Source organism: Camelus dromedarius, chromosome 2, assembly GCF_036321535.1.
Source record: "Camelus dromedarius isolate mCamDro1 chromosome 2, mCamDro1.pat, whole genome shotgun sequence".
In the NCBI taxonomy this organism is placed as follows: Eukaryota; Metazoa; Chordata; class Mammalia; order Artiodactyla; family Camelidae; genus Camelus; species Camelus dromedarius.
In genome coordinates, this window is record NC_087437.1 from 122,634,647 (window position 1) to 122,657,679 (window position 23,033).

General features: G+C 41.0%; 1 non-coding gene across 1 annotated transcript; it reads right to left on the minus strand.

The window, feature by feature from the left end:
- Positions 1-13,789: 13,789 nt before the first annotated feature.
- LOC116155895 (U1 spliceosomal RNA) lies at positions 13,790-13,953 on the minus strand. The gene has a single exon (XR_004139799.1). It is a non-coding gene; the product is annotated as a U1 spliceosomal RNA (small nuclear RNA).
- Positions 13,954-23,033: the final 9,080 nt, after the last annotated feature.

Below are 23,033 nucleotides of genomic sequence, written 5' to 3' on the forward strand. Positions count from 1 at the left end.
AGTGGAAGAGGAGAGAGAATCCAGAGATAAACCTGTACATCTGTGATCAGGTGATTTTTGACAAGGATGCCAAGACAATTCAGTGGGGGAAAGAACAGTGTCCAGTGCTGGACAACAGAATACCTGCATGCAAATGAGTGATGCTGGGCCTTTATTTCACATCATATACAAAACTTAACCCCAAATAGATCAAATAACTAAACTGAAGAGCTATAAAACTCTTAGAAGAAACAAAGAGCAAATCTTCATGTACTTGAATTTGGCAATGGTGTCCTAAATATGACATTCAAAGCGCAAAACAACACAAGGAAAAAACAGATAAATTGGATTTCACAATATTAAAAATTTGTGTACATCAAAGGACACTATAAAGCAAGTGAGGAGACTACTCAGAGTGGGAGAAATTATTAGCAAATAATATATCTGATAAGGGTCTAGGAGCTGAAATATGTAAAACATTGTTACAGCTCAACAACAACAAGACAAACAACCCAGTTAATACACGGGCACAGACACTGAACAGAGACTTCTCCAGGAAAGATACTCATAATGCCAATAAGAACATGAAAAGATGACCAACCCCATTATTCTTTAGAGAAATGCAAATCAAAGCCACAAAGGGATGCCACCTCAAGCCCATTAGGATTGTCATAATCCAAAAGAAGGAAAATATGACACATGCGTGGAGAAGCTGGCACCCTTCAGACATTGTTGGTAGAAAGGTGAAGTGGTTCTGCCTTCACAGAAGAGAATTCAGTGAGTCTTCCATAAGTAAAACACAGAATTACTACATGATCCAGCAACTGTACAACTAGGCATATACTCAAATAAAAGGAAACAGATGTTCAAACAGAAACTTGTGCACAGAGGAAGAGAGAAGATGGCGGAGTAGAAGGCCGCTGGTAGCTCACCCTCTCCCACAAATGCACCAAGACTCACATCCACAGACCCACTCAGCCAACCAGAGCACCTGCAGAACTCTGACAGAACATCGTCCTCTTCAAAAGATAGAGACGCCAAAAATCTGGTAGGAGAAAAGGAAAAAAGAAAGAAGAAAAGGCAAAGCAGCGCGGGACGGGTCCTGCGGGGAGGGAGCGGCAGAAGAGGACTGGCGCTCGTTCTTTGGGTCTCCCCTCCAACTGAGAGGCCAGCGGGACAGAGGGGGAGCCTCCGAGGCTTGGATCTGTACAGACCAGCCCTTGACTGGCAGAACTAAGTTAAACGGGCACAGAGGGTCCCCGCAACACCCAGCCTGAGATGCGGGCTGGCAGCTGGGGGCAGGGCCAGGCTGCCCGAGCTGGTCGGAGGACGGCGTCCCCTGCACTGAGGCAGCCCTGGGGGACTGCAGGGGGCTGCGCGCCGTGGCTGTGGGTGTACAGGGCAGAACAACGTGGGCCCTCCATAAAACAACACGGTTGATGTGCCCTGGGGGGAAGGGTGCACACCCCCATCTCTGAAAACCCACGGAAAGTTTTCGGGGGAAGAGAGGCGGGGCTCAGGCACAGCCGCCATATCCTCCGGTGCTTAGCACCCAGGTGGGGGCGGGGGCGAAACCTGCATCCGCACCTAAGGACTTAGCAGCCTCAAAAGCCGGACCGAGACTTGTCTACAGCCCGAGGCAGATAGGATCCTTCCGTCCTGGTCCCTCAGAGAACTTGCTCCGCCAAGACAAACAAGGAGCTGGGCTCTGGCCCGGAGCAGGGACAAGGCTGTTCCTCGGTCTTCCCTGAGCCCGCCTGCGGATCGCCGACCCGAGGTGGAGCGCGCAGCAGCACAGAGCAGCGGACTGACCGGTGCTGGGAGAGGGAGGGCGGCCCCCTGCCTTTCCGGCAGGAACGCAGACCCTGACCATGGTGCTGGGAGGGGGCGCGACCCACCCTCCTACCTGGCCAGTCTGCAACATCTGACTGCGGCATCGGGAGGGGCAGTGACCTGCCCGCCCACAGCAAAGGAGAGCTGCACCTGACCCAGTGTTGGGAGGAGGCGCGATCTGCTTGCCGACAGGCACTGGGAGCAGCACAGACGAGGGCGCCAACGGGGGGCCTCTGGAAACAGCAAGCTGAGCTTCCAAAACAGGACGAAGACAGAAAGACTTCACATTAAAAGCACACAGTCTCCAGGAGAACACCAACCCCCCCCCTTTTTTTTTTTTTTAAATGTGTTTTTAACCTGTTCTATTTTCTATTACCCTCTTAATTTTTACTTCTTAATTCATTTTTATTTCTCTTGGGTTTTGAGGTCCTGTTATTGATTACACACAGCTTTCAAATACATCTTTTCCTCTTTCCCCCTTTTTTAAAGGCTTTAAAAGAATGTCTCAACCCAATTGCTATTCTGCTTCAACTTACTCTTCTATTATTAATTATACACTCTTTTCAAACCTTTTTTCCTCCCCTCTTTTAAAATTCCTTCTCTCTCTCTCTTTTTTTCCCCTAAGTTTTATTCCTACACAGGCATTAGATAGATAAACTCCTTAAGGACCAGAATAGATAACTGATACTCCATAGACCACAGTGCCAGAGAGGTATGAGCAAGATGAAGGAGCAGAGAAACCATTTCCAATTAAAAGAACAAGAGAAATCCCCTGAAAGAACGATCAATGAAATAGACACTGATAGCCTACTAGATCAAGATTTCAAAAAAGGAGTGATCAAATTGCTGAAGGAATTAAAAGAGATAGTGTTTAGAGATATAAAATATGTCAAAAATGAAATTGAAGCTATAAAGAAGAGCCAAGTAGAATGGGTAAACTCATTGACCGAGATGAGGAATGATCTAAAGGCTGTGCAAAGCTGACTAGATAATGCAGAGGAACGAACTAGTGACCTAGAAGACAGGACAATGGAAGCACCCAATCAGAAGAGCTACAAGATAAACAAATAAAGACAAATTAAAATAGCATAAGGGACCTATGGGATAATATAAAGCATGCCAATATTCTCATAATAGGGGCCCCAGTAGGGGAAGAAAGATCAAAGGGGACTGAAAAGGTTTTTGAAGAAATCATGACTGAAAACTTCCCAAACTTAAAGAAGGAATCAGATATCCAAGTGCAGGAAGCTCAGAGGGTCCCAAACAGACCCACATGAAGACATATCATAATCAAGATGGCCAGAGTCAAGGACAAAGAAATGACCCTAAAAGCAGCATGAGAAAAGCAAAGAGTGAGTTACAAGGGAACCCCCATAAGGCTCTCAGCTGATTTCTCTGCACAAACACTACAGGCCAGAAGGGAGTGGCAAGATATATTCAAAGTTCTGAATGAAAAAAAGATGCAGCCTAGGATACTTTATCCAGCAAGGCTATCCTTTAGGATAGAAGGAGACATGAAGATTTCACAGACAAGAAAAAGCTACAAGAGTTTAGCAACACTAAACCCATGCTAAAAGAAATATTGAAAGTTCTACTCTAAATAGAAAAGCAGCAGGATGCTACAGAAATGAGAAAGTCACAACTGGAAAGGTGATAACTCATAAATTACAAATAAAATAAACACAAAGTCATAAAAGTAGACATACAAATCATTGAGAGTGGGAGAGGGAGGCAGGAAAATACAGAATTTTTTTTCTTTCTTTAAAAAATTTTTTTCTTGGTAGGATGGGTTTGAGATCATGTTACTATCAGTTTAATAAAAACAGTTATAGTAATGGGCTAATAGACTTAAAAAAGAGGGAAACCACAAGCCAAAAACTTACAAGGGAGTCACTAAAACTAAATAAAATTCATGATAATACAAAGGAAAATTACCAAACCACAAAAGGAAGAAGAAAGGAACAAAGAGGAAATACCAATTCAACTGCAAAGATAAGTTCAAAATGGCAATAAACACACATCTATCATTAATTACTGTAAATGTTAATGGACTAAATGCTCCAGTCAAAAGGCATAGAGTGGCAGACTGGATAATAAAGCAAGAACCTTCAATATGCTGCATACAATAGACCCACTTTAGGGAGAAGGACACATATAGATCGAAAGTGAAAGGATGGGAAAGGATATTCCATGCAAATGGAAAAGCCAAAAAAGCAGGTGTTGCAGTACTGATTTCAGACAAAATAGACTTTAAAACAAAGGCCATAAAGAAAGATAAAGAAGGACACTTTATAGTCATTAAAGGAATGATACAAGATGAGGATATTACACTCATTAATATATATGTACCCAATATAGGAGCACCTAAGTACATAATACAATTACTAACAGAGATAAAGGGGGATATTGATGGGAATACAATCATAGTTGGAGATTTTAACACCGCATTAACATCACTAGACAGATCTTCCAGACAGAAAATAAATAAGGCAACAGAGAAACTAAATAATACAATAGAAAAATTAGATTTGGTGGATATTTTCAGAGCTTCACACCCCCCCAAAATAGGATATACATTCTTTTCAAGTGCACATGGAACATTTTCCAGGATTGATCATGTACTTGGGTACAAAAGAAACCTCAGCAATTTTAAGGAGATAGAAATTATCTCAAGCACTTTACTGACCACAATGCCATGAAACTAGAAATCAACAACAGAGAAACAAAGGAGAAAAAAAGGAAAGCATGGAGATTAAGCAATATGTTATTAAAAAAAAAACAATGGGTCAATGAGGAAGTCAAAGCTGAAATTAAAAAACACCTTGAGACAAATGACAATGAAAGCACAACCACACAAAATTTATGGGACACAGCAAAGGCAGTGCTAAGAGGGAAGTTTATAGTGATACAGGCCTTCCTCAAAAAAGAAGAACAATCTCAAATAAATGATGTAACCCACCAGCTGAATGAATTAGAAAAAGAACAACAACAAAACAAAACAAAACAAAACAAAACAAAACAAAACAAAACCCAAAAGGCAGGAGAAGGAAGGAAATTATAAAGATTAGGGAGGAAATAAATAAAATAGCAATTAACAAGACCATAGAATAAATCAACCACCAAACCAAAAGCTGTTTTTTTGAAAAAGTAAATAAAATTGACAAACCTCTGGCCAAACTCACAAAGAAGAAAAAAGAGAGAGCACAAATTAGCTCGTAGAGTAAAACCACAATGTAATCATGCCACAAAAAATCAATACAAAGAAGAAACTGAAATAGAGAGGGGAATGTAAGCGATGTGAGAATGACTTTAGATTTAGAAAGAAGAGAATAGAATGTTCAGAAGAAATTCCAGAAAGGGCTTAATATCTCCTCTGCAGCCCTGAGACCCCAGTCACACCAGTGTCCTTACCAAAGCCAGTCTGGGTAGCACCCGGTAAGGGGGGTGACTCACAGGCGGTTCTGAAAACTGATGATATGCTGCCAGAGTTATGGGGAAGGAGCTATGTGACTTCATCTCCCATGGGGCACTAACCAGCTTGTTATCCAAAGTGGAAATGTCCTGTGCACAGGGACCCAGTCTGGCAGGTTCACAGGAGTCTAAATCGCCCTCTCTGATGCCTTGTGTCTCCTGTTACTTATTAGGCTGATTATTTTCAAGTGCCCAATTATCTTCTGAGGTAATAATAGATTGTTCCTGAGTTAAAGCTCGGTAATTATCCTTCAGGGTTCCAGAACAACGACAGGAAGGTAATCAGAAGTTTAATTCTCTCAGCTGGCAGATGTTGTGCCGGTATTCAGTGTTACGCTGGCCACTGTGCCGCATCTGTGAGGCTGGGGTGGTGGCTATTCAGAGCTGAATTTCAGATTTCTGAAATTTCCATTCAAACAAGCGTATAGCTTTATCTTGTTCAACGACCAGACCATAATTTTTATTTGAATTTGCAGTACATACTCAGTGATATAACTTGTGCAACTTTGAACACATGAAAAATTTACATTTTAAAACTTAAACCTTTTATTTTGAAAAAATTGTAGATTCACAGAAAATTGTAAAAGATGTACAGAGAAATCCTATTAGCCCTTCATCCAGTTTCCCCAATGGCTGCATCTTTCACAATTATAGTACAATGTAAAATCGTTTGACATGGATGTAACGTGTAGTCATGTCACCTTACCACCGTGTAGCTTCATGTAACCACTGACTCCATCAAGACACGACATTGTTTCATCTACAAAGGTCTCCCTCATGCTACCTCTATACTCACACCCAGATCACCACCACAAATCTGTTTTCCATCAGTATAATTTTGTTTCTGCAAAACATTATCTAAATACAATAATATAATTTTATAGCATATAATATTTTGGGATTTCTTTTCATCACTTAGCATTCTTCTCTAGGTCCATTCAAGTTGTTGCTTGTCTCAAGAGCTCAATCCCTTTTATTGTTGAGTAAGACTCCCAGTGTGGAGGTACCAACTTACACGTACCTGCTGAGGGACATTAGGGCTGTCTTGCAGTTTGGGCTCTTGCAATTAAACAGCAGTTTTGGCTATTACTATGAACAACTGTGTACAGGTTTTTACGTAAATGTTAGTTTTCATTTCTCTAAGATAAATGCCCAGGAGTACAATTGATGGATTGTATGCTAAGTGCATATTTTACACCCGATATCACCCATCTCAGGCCAGCCTAATCCTAAAGGATAGCATTATATTTGGAGTCCCTCTGAGAATATGAGTGTCAGGGTGTTTGTTCATAGCAGCATTATTTGCAATAGCTGAGATATGGGAGCTTCCTAAGTGTCCATCAACAGCTGAGTGATGACCTATTAAGACACTTTTCCATAAGATCTTAAACTGGGCAAGGATGCCTCTACCACCCTTGATATTCAACATAGTGTTGTGAATTTGGAGCCCAGAGATGGGAAGGCAGGAGGCATTTACTGTTGCAGGAAAGGCTTGCTGGCAGCGCTGACCAGAGGAAGAGACCAGAACTGTGAACATCAGATCTGAGAAATCAGAAGCCCAGCAGACAGGGCAAGGGCGTGTCTGGGCTGCTTCCTTGGGTCCAGGAGACATTATTGCATTATTGTTCATTGAGCCGTGGCCCGATCGTGCAGACATGCATGCCTTGGCCCCGGTGGGACAAGGGGTTTCCCACGGTCTGTACCACGTTCTTGGAGCTGTGACTCCAGCTGGTGTCTTTCTCACCATCCAAGGAGCAAGGGCATCAGTGATCTCTGCAAACTGCATGCCAGGTCTTCAGTCTGCAAGGAGCTGCACCAGAGACCAGGCCTCCAGTGCAGGGCTGCCTGACCTCACGGGGTCTCCTCTTTGGCAATATTTGTGCGTTTTGGAAATAGGGCTGGACAGTAGCTAATTCAGCCTCCTCAAAGTCAATAGGATCAAATTAGGTCCCGTCATACTACATTAGTTCACACCAAATCAAACTAGACATTTTTGAAGCTCTGAGTTGACCGAGAAGGCTGCCCCACAAGTAAATTTTCCAGGAAAGGAGCCACTTGTGGAGCAGTAACTCAAAGCCCAGTGACTCGGCTTGTAGCTGAGACCCTCCTATAAGCCCCCTTCTTGTGGCTCGTGTCACATTTCCTGCTGCTGCCAAGTGCTGACCAACCCCAGGGCTGGCCTCCCGAGCTCCATGGCAAGTACATGGCCACAGCCCAGCCAGATGGGCCACTGGCATGGAGCCTGGAATGGAAAACTAACAACGTCTGAGCCCAGATGTAATTTCTACCAGGATCACGCATACAGAGCAGAGCTACCTGGGTGTATGGCGCTGGCTTGGAGATGTCCACGGTGCTGAAAGGATCCCGGTCCTCCCCTGCCCCACCTCCTCCTGCCATGAACGAATGACTGGAAATTCCATTACCAGGTTTGTTAGGGGCTGTTAGCCCAGGGAGACAGAGGGCAACAAACTGTGCCCAGCTCCGACTTCTCCTTACTCTGGTCCATCCGTGGCAGCATCAAGCTCCTTTGCCCCTAACATTGTGTTTCAGCATCAGAAGGAAGAAAACCACTTGAAAAAACCAATCTCACAGTGTGGGTTCTGTTCATTGTGGGTTTTGTCCAGCAAAAGTCCCTCTGCGGAAGAACAAAATTACTCAAGACTTTATTAAGTCAAGAGAGTGAGAGGGACCTGGAGCCCAACTCTCCAAGCCCTCCCAAGCCCTTGTATTTATTGAGAATAGTCAAACAGAGAGTCAAAGTAAAATACATCATAGGAATGAATAAAGGGCATGGTGTATGTGCAGGGATGCAGCTCAGCAGTTTCAGCTTGTGAAAAAAAAGAGATTATAATCTTAATTTATACTTAGGGAGAAGGTTACAATATTGATAGTACAAATGGTTACTTTAAGCCTCAAACAATCATGAGCAAGGTTACAGTGTTCCAAATAATTAATAATGAAAACCCAGACCACCACAAAGTCTCCATACTACAATCAGAAATCGTCTAAGCACACGAAGCAGCCCAGCTGTCCCCAGCTAAGGGCTAAGTCACCGTCTTCTATGAGCAAGAGCAGCCCACACGATCCACCTGTGCCTGATGAGCGAAGCATGTCCTGCTGGTTAGCGCAGGGGACAAGTTATGGTTTTCCATGAGCACAAGCAGCCCTGAATCTATGACCTCAAACTAGGCAAAGCATGTCTCTGCTTTTTATGGCAAGGAGACAGTTTGTAGCAGATTCCTGCTGGCAAAGCAGCTTCAAGGCAATGTAAGCTAAATTCCATAGATAAGGTGTTGACTTGTATCTAGAGTTTAGCCTTTTATGCTTTTGGACATTTTGCTTTGAAGTAGCAGTATAATGAGAAATATAGAAAGCATTGGTTTTGATTATACATTTCTTACGTGTTTATGTAAAGGTGAGGATACATAAAGGTGGGAATATGATCTGGTAAAAGCAATGATTACCATATCAAAGTTTGTTAACCCAAGTTTGTGCTCCCATATCACAGAATCATCATTTCTTCCCAAGACTCCCCAACATGTGTGAGAAAGAGATGATCAACTACAAGGCAAAGAGAAGCTTTCAGCCCAGCTCTTCTTGCCAGCCCTGGCGGTGCTCCAGGGTCCAGGGGTCCAGGGAGAGGACTCATGGGAGGGGATAGCTGCTCACAAAGGTCTGGGCATCTCCTCATCATTTCCACCACTGGGTGTGATTTTCTGGGCTTATCCCCAACTCCAGCCTGCGGATCTGTTCACCTGTTTGGGTGAAAACCTTCCACTAGGGCATGTGGGGTTTCTGGGCACTTTGGGGCTGCATCGGGGGCAAGGGCACTCCCAGGTCTGTTTTCTTGAGGAGATATGCTCCCATGTTATGGACCTCAGCCCTGGGTGTTCTGGGAATGGGTGGGCTCTGGTGTGGTTAGAGGTCTGAGTCAGTGCTCAGGGTTTTGGTTGGGGGTGCGTCTGGGGTCCGTGGTCCCACTGTGGTCCCTCTCCCAGGCAATCCTCTGTCTGAGCACAGAGGGATTTCTGCCTCCCCATCCCCAGTGACTGGCCTGGGGCCTGGTTCATGGTGGCTGCTCAGGAGATGTCCAAAATTGGATAATGGAACAAGTCCAGTCCAGTGTCGCCCCCTACACTTCTGTGGGGGCCCCCATGATGCCTGCTCAGCACTGCACACCTGGAGGACCAGGGCCTAGGCAAAAACTGTATGCCCCTGGGTGGTCAATTAGAACTCCTTGAATCCCTGATGTGTTAAGAAACTTGTTTATCACTGTGTAGAGGCTGAAGGAAGGGGGTCAATGAGAGCAGTGGAAGGGACTGGGTCCAGCAGCTGGAATCCCCTGAGACCTTGGCCCTTGGAAGGACCCAGGATGGCATCCTTGGTAAGGCGTGCTCCTATTCCTTCCAGCCCACTTTACCCCATTCTGACTTGCCTCTCAGAGGTCTTCATAGGAGGATCGCCTTGTAGGTGGCTTTTGATGTATCAGATGTCCAGAGTGTCAGCTGGAGACACGTGCTGGGTGAAGGGCCCCCCACCATGACCCTGACCCCAAAGCTGAGGATGAAAGTGGGTCTCAGGAATGCCCCCTTCCAGGACAGCCTCCTCAGTCAGGAATGAGGCCCTTTGTGTTCCTAAATGGCCCAAGTGAGAGAGAGGTGCTTGGTGAGGGTTTGTCCACCAGCTCCCAGCTCTTTCATCCCTTCCTCTCCCAACAGACCCTTGTAGGAAAAGCTCCCCGAGATGATGCAGGAAAATGGATGTGGGGTGTGAGGAAGGCCATGTCCCAGATTTTGGTTGAGTCCCTGGGATGTGCCCTGCCAAGTGTGGGTCCTTGGCTTCATGCAGGAAAGAATTCAAGTGCAAGCCACAGTTGAGTAAAGGTAGATTTATTTAGAGAGGTACATACTGCATAGAGTGTAAGGCAAGAGAAAGGCAAGGAAAGAGCTGTGGGAATTGGGTGCTCAGGTTAAAGTAAAAGGAGGTACACACTCCATAGACAGAGTGTGGGCCGTCTCCAAAGAGGAGGGAGCAAAAAATGGCGGCTAGGCATGGTGTTGCCAGCTTTTATGGGCTCTGTAAATTCACATGCCTACAGGTGGGACCATTCCAACTACCTTAGGGAAGGGGCTGGGATTCACAGGTATTGGGCCACCACCCATTCTTTGGCCTTTTGTGGTTAGCCTTGGGACTGTCATGGCTCCTGTGGACATGTTATTTATCATGCTATTTCAATGAGCATATAATGAAACTCAAAGTCTACTAGAAGTCAAACCTCCTGCCAACTTAATCCTCAAGGCCACGTGGGAGTTGAATCTTCCACCATTTTGGTGTTAATTGCTGTCACTCCTTGAATGGCTGTGCCCTGCCCCTTTCCCTCCTGTCTCAGTTTTAGAACTGTTAGCTACTACACCCCAGAAAGAATTTTATAAATTAAAGCCCACAGTTTAACAATAGTCCATTTTGCCTTTGCAAAATGATTCTGTACATTTCAAAAGTTAATCTAGGTCAGCACCTCTTGCCCTCTACTGACTTGCCCTCTACCTTCCACCCATTTCTAATAGTTAGATTCTGTCACTTTGTGTGTTCCATTCTGCAACACTCCTACACCCTAATCAACTAAATTTGAATAGATTATGATTGACCTTTGGGCTGTACAAATGTATGGACTTAGACATACTCATAGTGACACAACCTAAATTATCACAAGGAACACTTCAACCCTTCACCCCCACCCCATTATCTGTTTATGTGTGTAGTTTTGCCTTTTCCATAATTGTCCTAAATAGGGTCCTACTGTGTGCAGCCTCCTCAGACTGGATTCTTTCAGTTAGTAACATACAAGTAAGATTTGCCCATGTCTTTCTGTGGGTTGATGGTTTTATTTTTATTGCCAAGTAGTATTCCATTGCATGTATATGAGAGTAAAACCAGTTTTCCCTCTATCCTTCTAGGCTCTTGGATGAGACCTCCCAGCCCCACCCCCCCCGATAAGACAGATTACCGGGAGAAAGAAACAAGTTCAATAACACATATACTTCCAGTATACCGGGAAGATACCCAGGAAAACTGAGCCCCCTCCCCCCCCCAGAAATGGCCAAAGACATCACCTTAAATATGATCTTTAGTTTAAAACAAAAGCAAGGCCTTGGGGAGGGAGGAAGTCATTTATGGTGGGTTACCATGAAAGCTCAGTAAACAAAGGTGTGTTTGTTATGCAGACTTAAGTCAAGACTTCTCTATTGATAAGAGTTAGTTAAGGTTTAATCAGCCTTCTATTTCTGGTACAAAGAGGGACACACTTACAAATGTAGATTTTCCTAATAAATGTAAATGCCACTTACAAAAGGGCAACATCCACTCAGTTTTCTAAGATTATTTTTTAAAATTAGACTAAATTAATCCTTATGCCAAAGAAGCCTATTTTGGGGTGCCTTATTCTGTTCTTTTTGACATGGATGTACCCCAAATTGCTTATCCATTCATCTATTGAAGGACATCCTGATTTCAAGTTTTTAGCCATTATGAGCAGAGCTGCTGTGCATAACTGAATCCCAGTATGTCTTTGGACATAGTTTTTCTTGCTTAAATACTGGAAGCAGGACTACTGAATCCCAAGGTGAGACTTGTTTAGCTTTGGGAAAAACTGCCAGCCTGTCTTACGAAGTGGCTGTCCATGCATTCCACCAGCAATGAGGGAGAATTCTGTTGTTCCTCACTACCAGCAATGGGATTGTCATATTTTTGGAGTTTAGCAGTTCTAACAGGTGTGTCATGATCTCTTTTGATTTTAATTAGTAATTCCCTGATGGCATATTTTTGTGTGCTTATTTATGATCTGTATGTCTTCTTGGATCAGGTATCTGTCCAGATCTTTATCCATTTTTTATGGGGTTATTTTAGAGTTCTTTGTATATTTTGAGTCCAAATCATTTATCAGATATGTGTTTTGTAAATATTTTTCTCACAGTTTTATGGCTTGTCTTGGTTTTCTGAATAAGGTCTTTCAGAATAGAAGTCTTTAATCTTATAAAGTCCATAATCTTACTTTTTTTGTGGATTGGCTTTACGTGTAGTGTGATAAAACTCAAAGGTCATAATCTACGTTATCAAATGCAAGGTCATATAGATTTTCTTCTGTTTATCTCTATAACTCAATTTTGGATTTTAAATGTGTGTGAATAAATTTGAGTGAATTTGTTGTAAGTGTTAAAGTTTCTGTTTCCATTCAGTTCATTCCATATGGCTTCCAATGAATTGTTCCTTAGCTGTTTGGAGAAGTTAGGGATATTTGGCTTTATTTTAGCTTGAATTTCCAGTTTAAAAGACTCAGCTGAACTCTTCTCAGGGGGGTGGGGCCCCTAGCTGTGAGGGGTGCTTGTTCCACACTTTCCTGTCCGTAGTGTAGTGGACTGAGCTGAGCTGCCCTTGGGTGGAGCTTCCGCTGGCTGTGAGGGTGGCTGAGCCTGCGCTTTCCCATTGGCCGGCAGGGCCCAGAGCCCGCCTCCCCTACCTGTGGCAGGAACACACGTTCAGCCCGAGGATTTGGCTTCCTGCGCAGCTGACTAGAGCCACGTCTCCTCTGGACCTGCTGGGCCTTTGAGACAACAGGGGGTTATGTCCATGCTGAAGGGACCCCAATCTCCTCAGGACCCGACAGGAGTTGCTGCACTGAAGGCAGGGTGAGGAGGAAGAAAAAGTGAGAATTTTCCTGTGAGGGGCTGACTGCTGAGGGGAATCCCTCCTCAGAGGGCCAGGGAGAGGAAGGGCTGGATGTGGGGAACTGTGGGTTTTAGTCAGTTTTTGTGTGTGGTGTAGAGTGTGCCATGTCCTTTGTGTGTGGTGTCCAGTTTTCCCAGTGTTATTGAGGAGACTGTCCTTTCCCTAAGCATATGTTCCGGGCTCCTTTCTTGTGACTTAACCGACCACATACCCCTGGGTTTATTTGTGGGCTCTCTATCTGTTCCTCTGGTCCGTGTCCTGGTTTTTGTGCCAATTCCACACTGTTCTGGTGACTGTAGTTTTGTAATGCTGTGTGAAGTCAGGGAGGGAGATGCCTCCAGCTTGTCCTCCTGTCACAGAATCCTTCTGGCTGTTCAGGGTCCTTTGGGTTTCCACACAAATGGTAGGGATGTTTGTTCTGTTTCTGTGAAAAATGACACTGAAACTTATTTTATTAAAGTATAGTCAATTTACAGGGTTTTGTTATTTTCTGATGTAGGGCATAGTGATTTGACCAGGTTTGCTTTGAATTTGAACATTGCTTTGGTTAGAATGGATGTTTTAACAATATTAATTCTTCCATCCATGAGCACAGGATATCTTTCCATTTATTTGTTTCTATTCAGTTTCTTTCCTCAGTGTCTTAGAATTTTCAGTGTTCTGATCTTTCACATCCTTGATTAAATTTATTGCTAGGTAGTTTTTTGGGGGGAATGCAATTGTAAATGGGATTTTAAAAAGTCTCTTTATAATGTCCCGTTATTTATTTATTTGTTTATTTTCCTAAGGGAGAGCACGAATGCCATCCCCCACTACCACAAATTATGCAGTCGATTTTCTGACATTTGGAGAAATCGCAGGGGTCAGCACATCCGAGGTGCAGTGGATAAGCCTCTCCCTGGGAAAACCACCTTCATGATCACGGTATCTCCCCTGCCAGGTAAGTATGATGATGTCTCATTATTCATGTAGAAAGACAACTGATTTTTGTCTATTGATTTTGTTCCTTGTAGCTGTACTAAAATCAGTCATCAGTTCTAACAGGTTTCTGATGATTTGTTATGGAAAGCTAGAAATCAGAAATCACCCTGTTTGGACTCCATCCAGGTCATCCACAGCACCCAAGACACAGTGTCTCCTAATCTTCCTACAGGGCCTCTAAATTACCTGTGGACTCCTACAAGGGTGGTTATCATCAGAACTTTGGGTGAACTGAATCTAGTTAAGGGTTGGCCTCTATAAGGAAATCTGATGTCTTCTCTGCTTTTTCAACACGGTGTTGACAATGGTTGTTTTGAAAAGTAATTTATTTTCTAGTAATTTCAAACATATAAAAAACTGTAAATAGGATTACAAAGTACTCACATTTACCACCTGACAAAATGCTCTAAAACTGGGATACTCTCTCAGGGAACCAGCACATAAACCCCAAATGAAGAAATTTTATGGTTCCACATTGTAATCCCATCCACAGGCCCACTTCAACCTTCCCCATTGCCCCAACTTAGGGAAATGTATTTTTCCATTCTGATCTAGTTTTCTTTTTCTGAAACTATTATTGAGACTTTCCCTCTTTTTCAAAATCTTAATGGATTTGAAGTGCATAAGATGAGTATGATCTTGACCTCTTCTGTGTGGCTTCTGTCACTTAGAATGTTTTCAGTGTTCAACCAGGATGTAACATGTATCATTAGTGTTTCATTCACATTTTTCTTTGTTATTAAAAATACAGAACATAATGTTACCTTTTAAACCATTTAAATACACAGTCCTAATGTATTAACTAAATTCACACTGTTGTACAGATACTTCACTGTCCATCTCCAGAACTTCATCATTTTCCCCAAGTGAAACACTGTATCCAGTAAGCACTAACTTCCTTCAGCTCCTTGCAATGACATTCTTTCTATCTCTGCATTTGACATCTGGATACCTGGTGTAAGTGGAATCATATAATATTTGTCCTTCTGTGTCTGGCTTATTTCACTTAGCATAGTGTCTTCAAGAATTATTCACGTTGCAGCATGTGTCATAATTTCCTTAGTTTTTAAGGCTGTGTAGTTTCCCATTGTGTATACACCACATTTAGTTTAACCATTCATTCGTTGGTGGACAGTTGAGTTGATTCCACCTTTTGCTGTTGTGATTAGTGCTGCTACGAATGTGGTTGAACACCAGTTCCTGCTTTCAAATATTTTGTATATATACACTGAAGTGGAATTGTTGGATCACATGTTAACCCCATGTTTAAGTTTTTGAGGAACTCCCATGTGGTTCTCCACCATGACTGCACCACTTTATTCCTTTATATGGCAGAATCATAGAGCGGTTTATGGATATACCCTGTTTGTTAATCTAGCCTTTGATGGACATTTCAATTGTTCTGCTTTTTGGGCCATTGTGAATAGTGCTGCTATGAATATTTGCAAACAATTTTTTTTGTTTGTTTCAACACCTGTTTTTAATGCTTTGTGTTCTATGTCTAGGAGTGAAATTGCTGAACCATAAGGTAACTGCATTTTTATCTTTTTGAGGAAATGACAAACTGTACATATAAGCTGTACCATTGTCAACTTTTTCAAGTAATGTTTAAAGGTTTCCATTTCCCTCCATTTTTACCAACATTGGTTGTTTTTAATTTTCTTGCTTGTACAGCTTCTAGTGTGCTTGAAAAGGTACAGTATTATGGTATTAATTTGCATTTCCATCATGACTGATTTTTTAACATCTTTTCATGTGCCTGTTGACTATTTGTCTTGTTCAGAGAAGGGTGTATTTAATTTTTTTTAAAAAAAATCTAATTTTATTTATTTTTGCTGGTTTTTTTTCCTTTTTCAGTTTTATTAGGTAGAATTATTACAGTTTGACCACACACATATACATTATATTACCTGTAAATACGTATAGAAATATACTGCACATTTTTTTCAAAGTTTATGTTTAGAGAAGGGTCTATTTAAGTCCTTTTACTATGTTAAAAATTGGATTTTGTGTTTTTATGAGTTGTAAAAGTTCTTGATAAAAATTTTTTTAGTTATGTAATGTGCAAATATTTGATTTTTGTTTGTGGTCATTTCACTTTCTGGATAGCATCTTTGATGTACAAAGTTTTTTAATTTTGAGGAAAGGCAATTTAGTTTTTTCTTTCCTTGCTTGTGTTTGCTTTCAGATCTAAAAAAATAGCTAAACCCAAGGTCATGATGACTTATCCCCACTATTTCTTTGAGAGTTTATACGGCTTCCCTCCCTATCTGTGAGGTATTGGTTCCAGGACACCCTGTGGATACTAAAATCTGTGGGTGCTCAAATCTGTTATATAAAATGGTGTAGTACTTGCAAATAATCTAATCACATCTCCCTGTATACTTTAAATCACCTCTAGATCAGTTATAAAACCTAATACAATGTAAATGATATGTAAGTAATTGTGAAGAAAATGAAATATTATTTAAATCATTTCTGGCATGCAACAAATTCAAGTTTTTCTTTATGGAACTTTCTCCAATTATTATTATTATTATTTTTATCTGAAGGTGGCTGATTCTGCAAATGTGGATTCAGCAGATGAGGGCTGATTGTCACTTTACCTGTCTTTAAATTTAAGTTTTTTATGTACCTTGAGTTAATTTTGTATGTGGTGTGAAGCAACGATCCAATTTCATTTCTCTTCGAAATGAAAAATTTTCATTGGATAAACAATTGCCTGGCACCATCCCCCCCCCCCCCCCAATTTAATGCTGCCCAGTGTTGTAAAAAAATCAGTTAGTGCATGTGTCTTTTCACATTTGAGTGTTGCTCTGGATACATGCCCAGCAGTGGGATCTCAGACCTTTCTTGCTTCTGACCTAAACAGGAGGCGGTCACTATGTGGAACCTACATTTCGGGAGATGGGGGTTTATCTCCACCTCCTTGATGGATGCCATTGATTATTAGGAATTCTCCTGCATAGGAGTTTTCTATTCAATTCCTTTTATTTAAAAAAAAAAAAACAACAACAATAACAAAAAACCTATGTCATCATTTAACTTCATCACTGTGGACACATGGATAGTTATTTTAATCTTTGATTAGAATCCAGCAATGCAGAATTTGGTTGCTCTGCCTATTCCTGCTTTGGCTATTGAGATCTCTTTTCATTGGCTCCTGTTTCCTTTGAGATCATTCCATATTTTGGTCCCCCCACCCCTGGTACTTCCTTATATTCTGATACAAGTTTCAAGATTATTCTGAATCATATATTTACTGTCTCACTTCTAGTATAAGCCATCTCTTCAAAGAGTCCTGGGTCCTTTTATTAGAGAATGGTATTAAGAACTTACATATGGGAGGAAAATGTCCTCAGCCGACAATGCAAGGAAATGTATGCCTGTTTTCCCACCTATGTGTATTGTTGCTCAGGGAGCAACTCCCCGCCCCTTCCCTCAAATCTACCACAACTACATAGTGATTGTTTAAAATTTAAGTTACTTAGAAAATGGCCAAAGGAAGAGGGACACTCTGACTCCCACTCTATCTCTCTAAAAGCAGGAAATAAATCTGTCACTTGAAAGGTTCAGAAGCCCACGTAAACATAACTTGTTACTTCTTTAACTTACCACCCCCAAGCCCAAACTCTATTAAGATTCTTCATTAATTGAGTACCCAAAAGCTACATTTCTTTGGGCTGTCAATTCATAACAACTCAATAATTTTCTAGATGTATAAAATCTGCCTGGTTTTACTACTTACTTCCTATTTCTATGAGACTTTTGTGTATAGGAATTAAAATTTCTTTTTCTCCTGTGGCTCTCTTGTCCAGCCACAAGAAGTGAAATTTCTCCCTCCTCAATAGAATACACTCCTAATTATAAAGCCACAAGAAGTGAAATTTCTCCCTCCCCAATAGAATACACTCCTAATTATAAAGATTTCTATGTGGAACTGTTTGTATTCATATTAAGGTGAAGACGAGTGTATGCTGATGCCTCCAACCTGATCCATTATCATATGGACAGTGTACATCTCCCCCTGCTTATCCATAACTCCCAGTTAGACAGTGAGAATCCTCGTTCCCACCATCTTCCATCCATTCAATTCATTTCTCATTCTACTCCAGATGAATGGTTTCAGCATTCTTAGCTCCTACCCTTGTGGAATGGAACTTTATAGATTCTGCGCAGTATGTTTTCCCTTTAGTCTACACATTCTGTTCATTCCCACAGTTACTGAGGCTGGCAACTTTTGCTCCACCAGTGTCAGTGAGTGCTTCCATACCTTTCTAATACAGATTCTTTTTTACATCCTGTATTCTATCCTGTGACACTACCACTTACTTGATCACTTAATTGACTTGCTGGGCCATAGAGAACTATGGGTTTAGACAAATGGATATTGGCAGATGTACATCACTAAAGTATTACATGGAATATTTCAAAACTCTCACATGATCTGTTTACCACCTCCTAGTTTTCCCTTTTCCTGAATTTCATATAAATTGGGTTATACAATGCATATGTAGACCCTTCAGATTGGATTCTGTCACTTATGAAAGGAAAATCAACATGGAGTTGATATTGATAAGAGAGCTCTGTAAAATGGAGTGAGGAGCCCATTTAGAATGAATGAATGAAAGTCTAAGTTTTGACCTGATGAAATCATCCAAAATATCTGCCAGAAACTTATCTATCTGCCAGTAACCTATCTACTTATTGTATTCTTGGCTTAAAATAATTCATGACAGTCTGTCTATGTATTGGACACTTACCCTAAATTAACTCATGATTCCTTAAGGACAAATATTTTCTGACTCACACCAGAGTCCATCACAATTATGGCCAGTGAACTTTTAACAACCTCCTGGACTTCTGTCTTTATAAGCCTCTGTACTCTTATTCTTACCTGGAACACTCTTTAAGGGTTACCTGAATCTGTACTGGGAAACAAGCTGATGGAAGACAAACCACTGGATAACAAGCAGCTAGTAAACAAGCCACACCTAGATTTCCATGAGCTTAAAACATTGTATTCACACTTGCTTGCTTAAAATGCACATGCTTGATTTGTTTTAATGTTTTATGCAGTAGATGACCTATAGCACATATTATGCTAAAGAAAATTTGTGGTGAGCAATCCTGAGATTGACCATAAGGGCATGAAAGAAGGCATATGTTTCCTCAGGGTAAACAATAGATAGTCCTGGAAAGCCAGGTCATCCAGTAACAGAACTTTGTTCTGGCATGAAAGCATGCTGTTTAACCTGAGGGAAATATTTGCTATCTCAAGATGGCCTGGAGACAATCACAGGGTAGGCTCATAAATCTCATATACCCCGAGAAGGGTGATTGTTCCTGGAGGGGATAGGCTTGTACTTAATCAATCACTTAGCAAGCAGAACTTAGTGCTTATTGCATGGAATATCTAAAGCCTCACCTCTTTGATCACAATTTTTTGTTTTTGAAGCTGTATACTCCTAATAAATATAATGTCAACCAGGCTTTTGGCATTCTCGATCCACGAGACCTTGAGTCCCCTGGTCCCATCTTTTCTCTTTACTTTGTCTCTTTGTTTCTTAAGTCTTGCATGGCCTGTCCTCAGACACAGTCCTGAGCTGCACTGGATGCAGCAAATCTGTGTCTTCCAAATGCAATTCTTAATTCATCACCCAAATAAACACTTTTCCTATTTGCAGTTTCCTACATTATTATTACTATTATTATTTTGTTTGCACACTTAGCATTATACGTGTAAGATTATTCCATGTCTTTGCATAGATTGGTAGTTCATTTCTTTCCACTGGTAAATAGTATTCCATTGCATGTGTATGAAAGAAAAAATAATTTTTCCTCTACCCTTCTAGGATCTTGATTGGTATCTCCTCTGTGATAAAAGATTAAGAAGAGAAAAACAAAGAAGTTTAATAATGTGTATACCTCCTGTACTCTTGAGAGATACCAAGGAACACTGAATCACTTCCAGAAATGGCCAAAGCCATCACCTTAAATAGCATGTTTAGCTAAAAGCAAAAGAAAGACTTGAGGAAGGGAGGAAGCCAGTTATGTCAGGGTGTCATGCCAAGCACAGTAAACATGATATGGTTGATACTTAGATTTCAGACAAGACTTTTCCATTGATAAAAGTTACTTGAGGTTTAATTACCCTCCTATGTCTGGTACAGAAAGAGGAACACACCCTTACAAATGGAGATTCCTGTAAGAAATGAAAATGTTTCTCACAAAAGGGCAACCTATGCTCCATTTTCTGAGAGTCTTTAAAAAAATTAATCAGACTGAAACAGTCATTAGGCTACAGACCTATTTTGGGGGTGGCATACTCTGCTCTCCTTGACATGAGTGTGCACTGTGTTTTGCATGTACTTCCTCCCGGTTTGTGGTTTGTCTTTTGTCTTTCTGAGTAAGGTCTTTCACAGAGTAAAAGTGTATAAGTTTACAAAGTCCATGTTATTAATTTTTTTGTATTATTTTATAGATAGTCATTTGGTGTCTTGTGTTAAAATGCATCACCAGGCCCAAGGTCTTATAGGTTTTCTCCCATTTCCTTTAAAAATTTTTATAGTTTTGTCATTTAAGTTTGTCTATGGGCAATTTTGAGTGAATTTTACTATCGCTCATAAAGTTTGTGTCTATGTTCTCTTCATTCTGTATGTTTTAAAATTAATTGTTCCTTAACCATTTTTTTGGGACAACATAATGAGATATTTGGCTCTGTTTCAGCTTGGATTTCCAAAGGTACTACATAGAGCAGAACTGCATCCCAGATGAGGTCTCTAGGTTTTGTGAGCTTAGTGTTCCCCGAACTTCTCTGATGGCCCACAGCAAGGCGCCAAATCCACCTCTCAGACCCATGGGCACAAGTGCATTCTGCCCACGGACCTGGCCCTTTGCACAGCTGGCAGAGGCTTGGTCTCCTCAGGACTGTCAGGGCTTTGGCTTCTAGACAATGGGGTTATGTCCATGCGGTCACGTGCTGAGTTTTCTTGGGCATCACTAGTGAGGAGGAGCTGCAATAGGAAAGGAAAAGGACGAAGTGAGGAGAAGCTTCCTGTGTGCAGTTGACTGCTCAGGGGAGTTCTGTCTTCAAAGGAACCTCAGAACGAAGTTGATGTGGGAAACTGTGGGGTTTTAGTTTTAGTTAGTTTTGTGTGCAGTGTAGATTGTGACCAGTGATGTTCTTTGGGGCATAGTGTCCCACTTTCCTAGCACTGTTTATTTAGGAGAGTGTCCCTCCCTCTTTGTATGTCATTGGCCCAATTCTCATGAATTAACTGACCACAGCCATGTGGGTTTATTTTTGGGCTCTTTATGCTTTTCCTCTAGTCTGTGTGTCTGTGTATGTGACAGTTCCTCACTATTGTGGCCACTACAGCTCTGTGATACAGCTTGACTCTAGGGAGTGAGATGCCTGCAGCTGTGTCCTTCTTTCTCCAAACCTCTTTGGTCTGTTCAGGGTCCTTAGTTGTTCTATATTAATGTTAGGGTTGTTATTTCTATTTCAATGAAACATATCATTGAATATTATATTGACGTTGCAGTGAATTTGTTGATAGCTTTGGTTAGAATCAATATCTTAGTAATTCTTCCAATCCAAGAGTACAGAATATTTTTCCATTTATTTGTGTCTTCTTTAATTTCTTGTTTAATGACTTACAGTTTTTTGAGTACCAGTCTTTCACATCATTGGTTAAATTTGTTCCTGGATATTTTGTTCTTTTTGAAGCAATTATAAATGTGATTGTTTCCTTAAATTTTATTTCTGATGGTTCATTATTAGTGTATAGAAATGCAACTGATTTTTGTACATTGGTTTCATATTGAACTTTACTGAATTTATTTATTTTACAAGCTCTTTGTCATTGTGGAAAATTGTAATTTTAATATCTCAATGTTTCTCTTGTATTCCAGGTCATCCACATGACCCAAGGCCTGGTGGCTACTAGTCTACTCATCCCACAGTACCTCTTAATAACAAGTGAACTCCTACAAGGGCGATTAGCATCATAACCTTAGTTGACCTTGGTCTGGGTAATTCTTGGCCTCTATATCAAAGTTTGATGTCTATTTTATCCAGTCTTCTGGCATGGTATTGATATGGTTGTTTCAAACTGTAATGGACTTTACAGTAATTTCTATAATGATAAAAAGTACTCACAGTACTATTTGACACAAAGTACTGTAGGGTGTTTTACCCCAAACAGGGACATTCTCCTGAGGAACCATCATGTGACTTGCAAAAGAGGAAGTCATATGGTTTCCACATTATTATTTAGTCCTCAGGCCCCCTTCAACTTTCAGCAGTTGGCCAAATGGCATGTTTTCTTTTTCTGGAATTGTTACTGAGACTTTCTCTCATTTTGACAATCTTGATGGATTTAAAGCATGCATGATGACCATGTGATCTGGGAGAACTTTTCTTTATGACTTTTTTTTTTTCAGCAATGTGTATTCAAAGCCTTAAAAATGTGCATACTTTTCACTCAGTAATTTCACTTTCAGGAATCTGTCCTAAAGAAATAATAAAAGTTCTGCAGTGAATTAAGAGAATCAGGACTCTATGTACTTTAAATGATATATATATATATATAATATATATATAATCTATATGTAATCTTTATAGAAAATTTAAATATAAAGATGTTATTCACAACATTGTTTACTCTAGAAAAAAAGTTGGAAATAACCCAGAAAGGACATTGGTTAGACAAATTATGGTTTACATGTAGGCAATATGTGTACTATGTAGGAATACAATGTAGCCATTTCAAAAATATGTTTTCTAAAAATGAAAACGACATGAGAAAACAGTTACAATACACTGTTAGGCTGAAGGGGGAAAGCACATTTTCTGCAATGGCAATGCATTTGTTTAGAGTCCAGAAAAGCCTCAAACATTATCTAAACAGAGCAGCAAGAACTGGATTAAAATTTTCATTAGTGTTATTCTCCCCCAAACACAATGGACACAACAAATCCTGGAAGTTTAAACACAGACCTCGGTCTCTGTCATGAGCATCATGACAAGGGCCACAAGATGA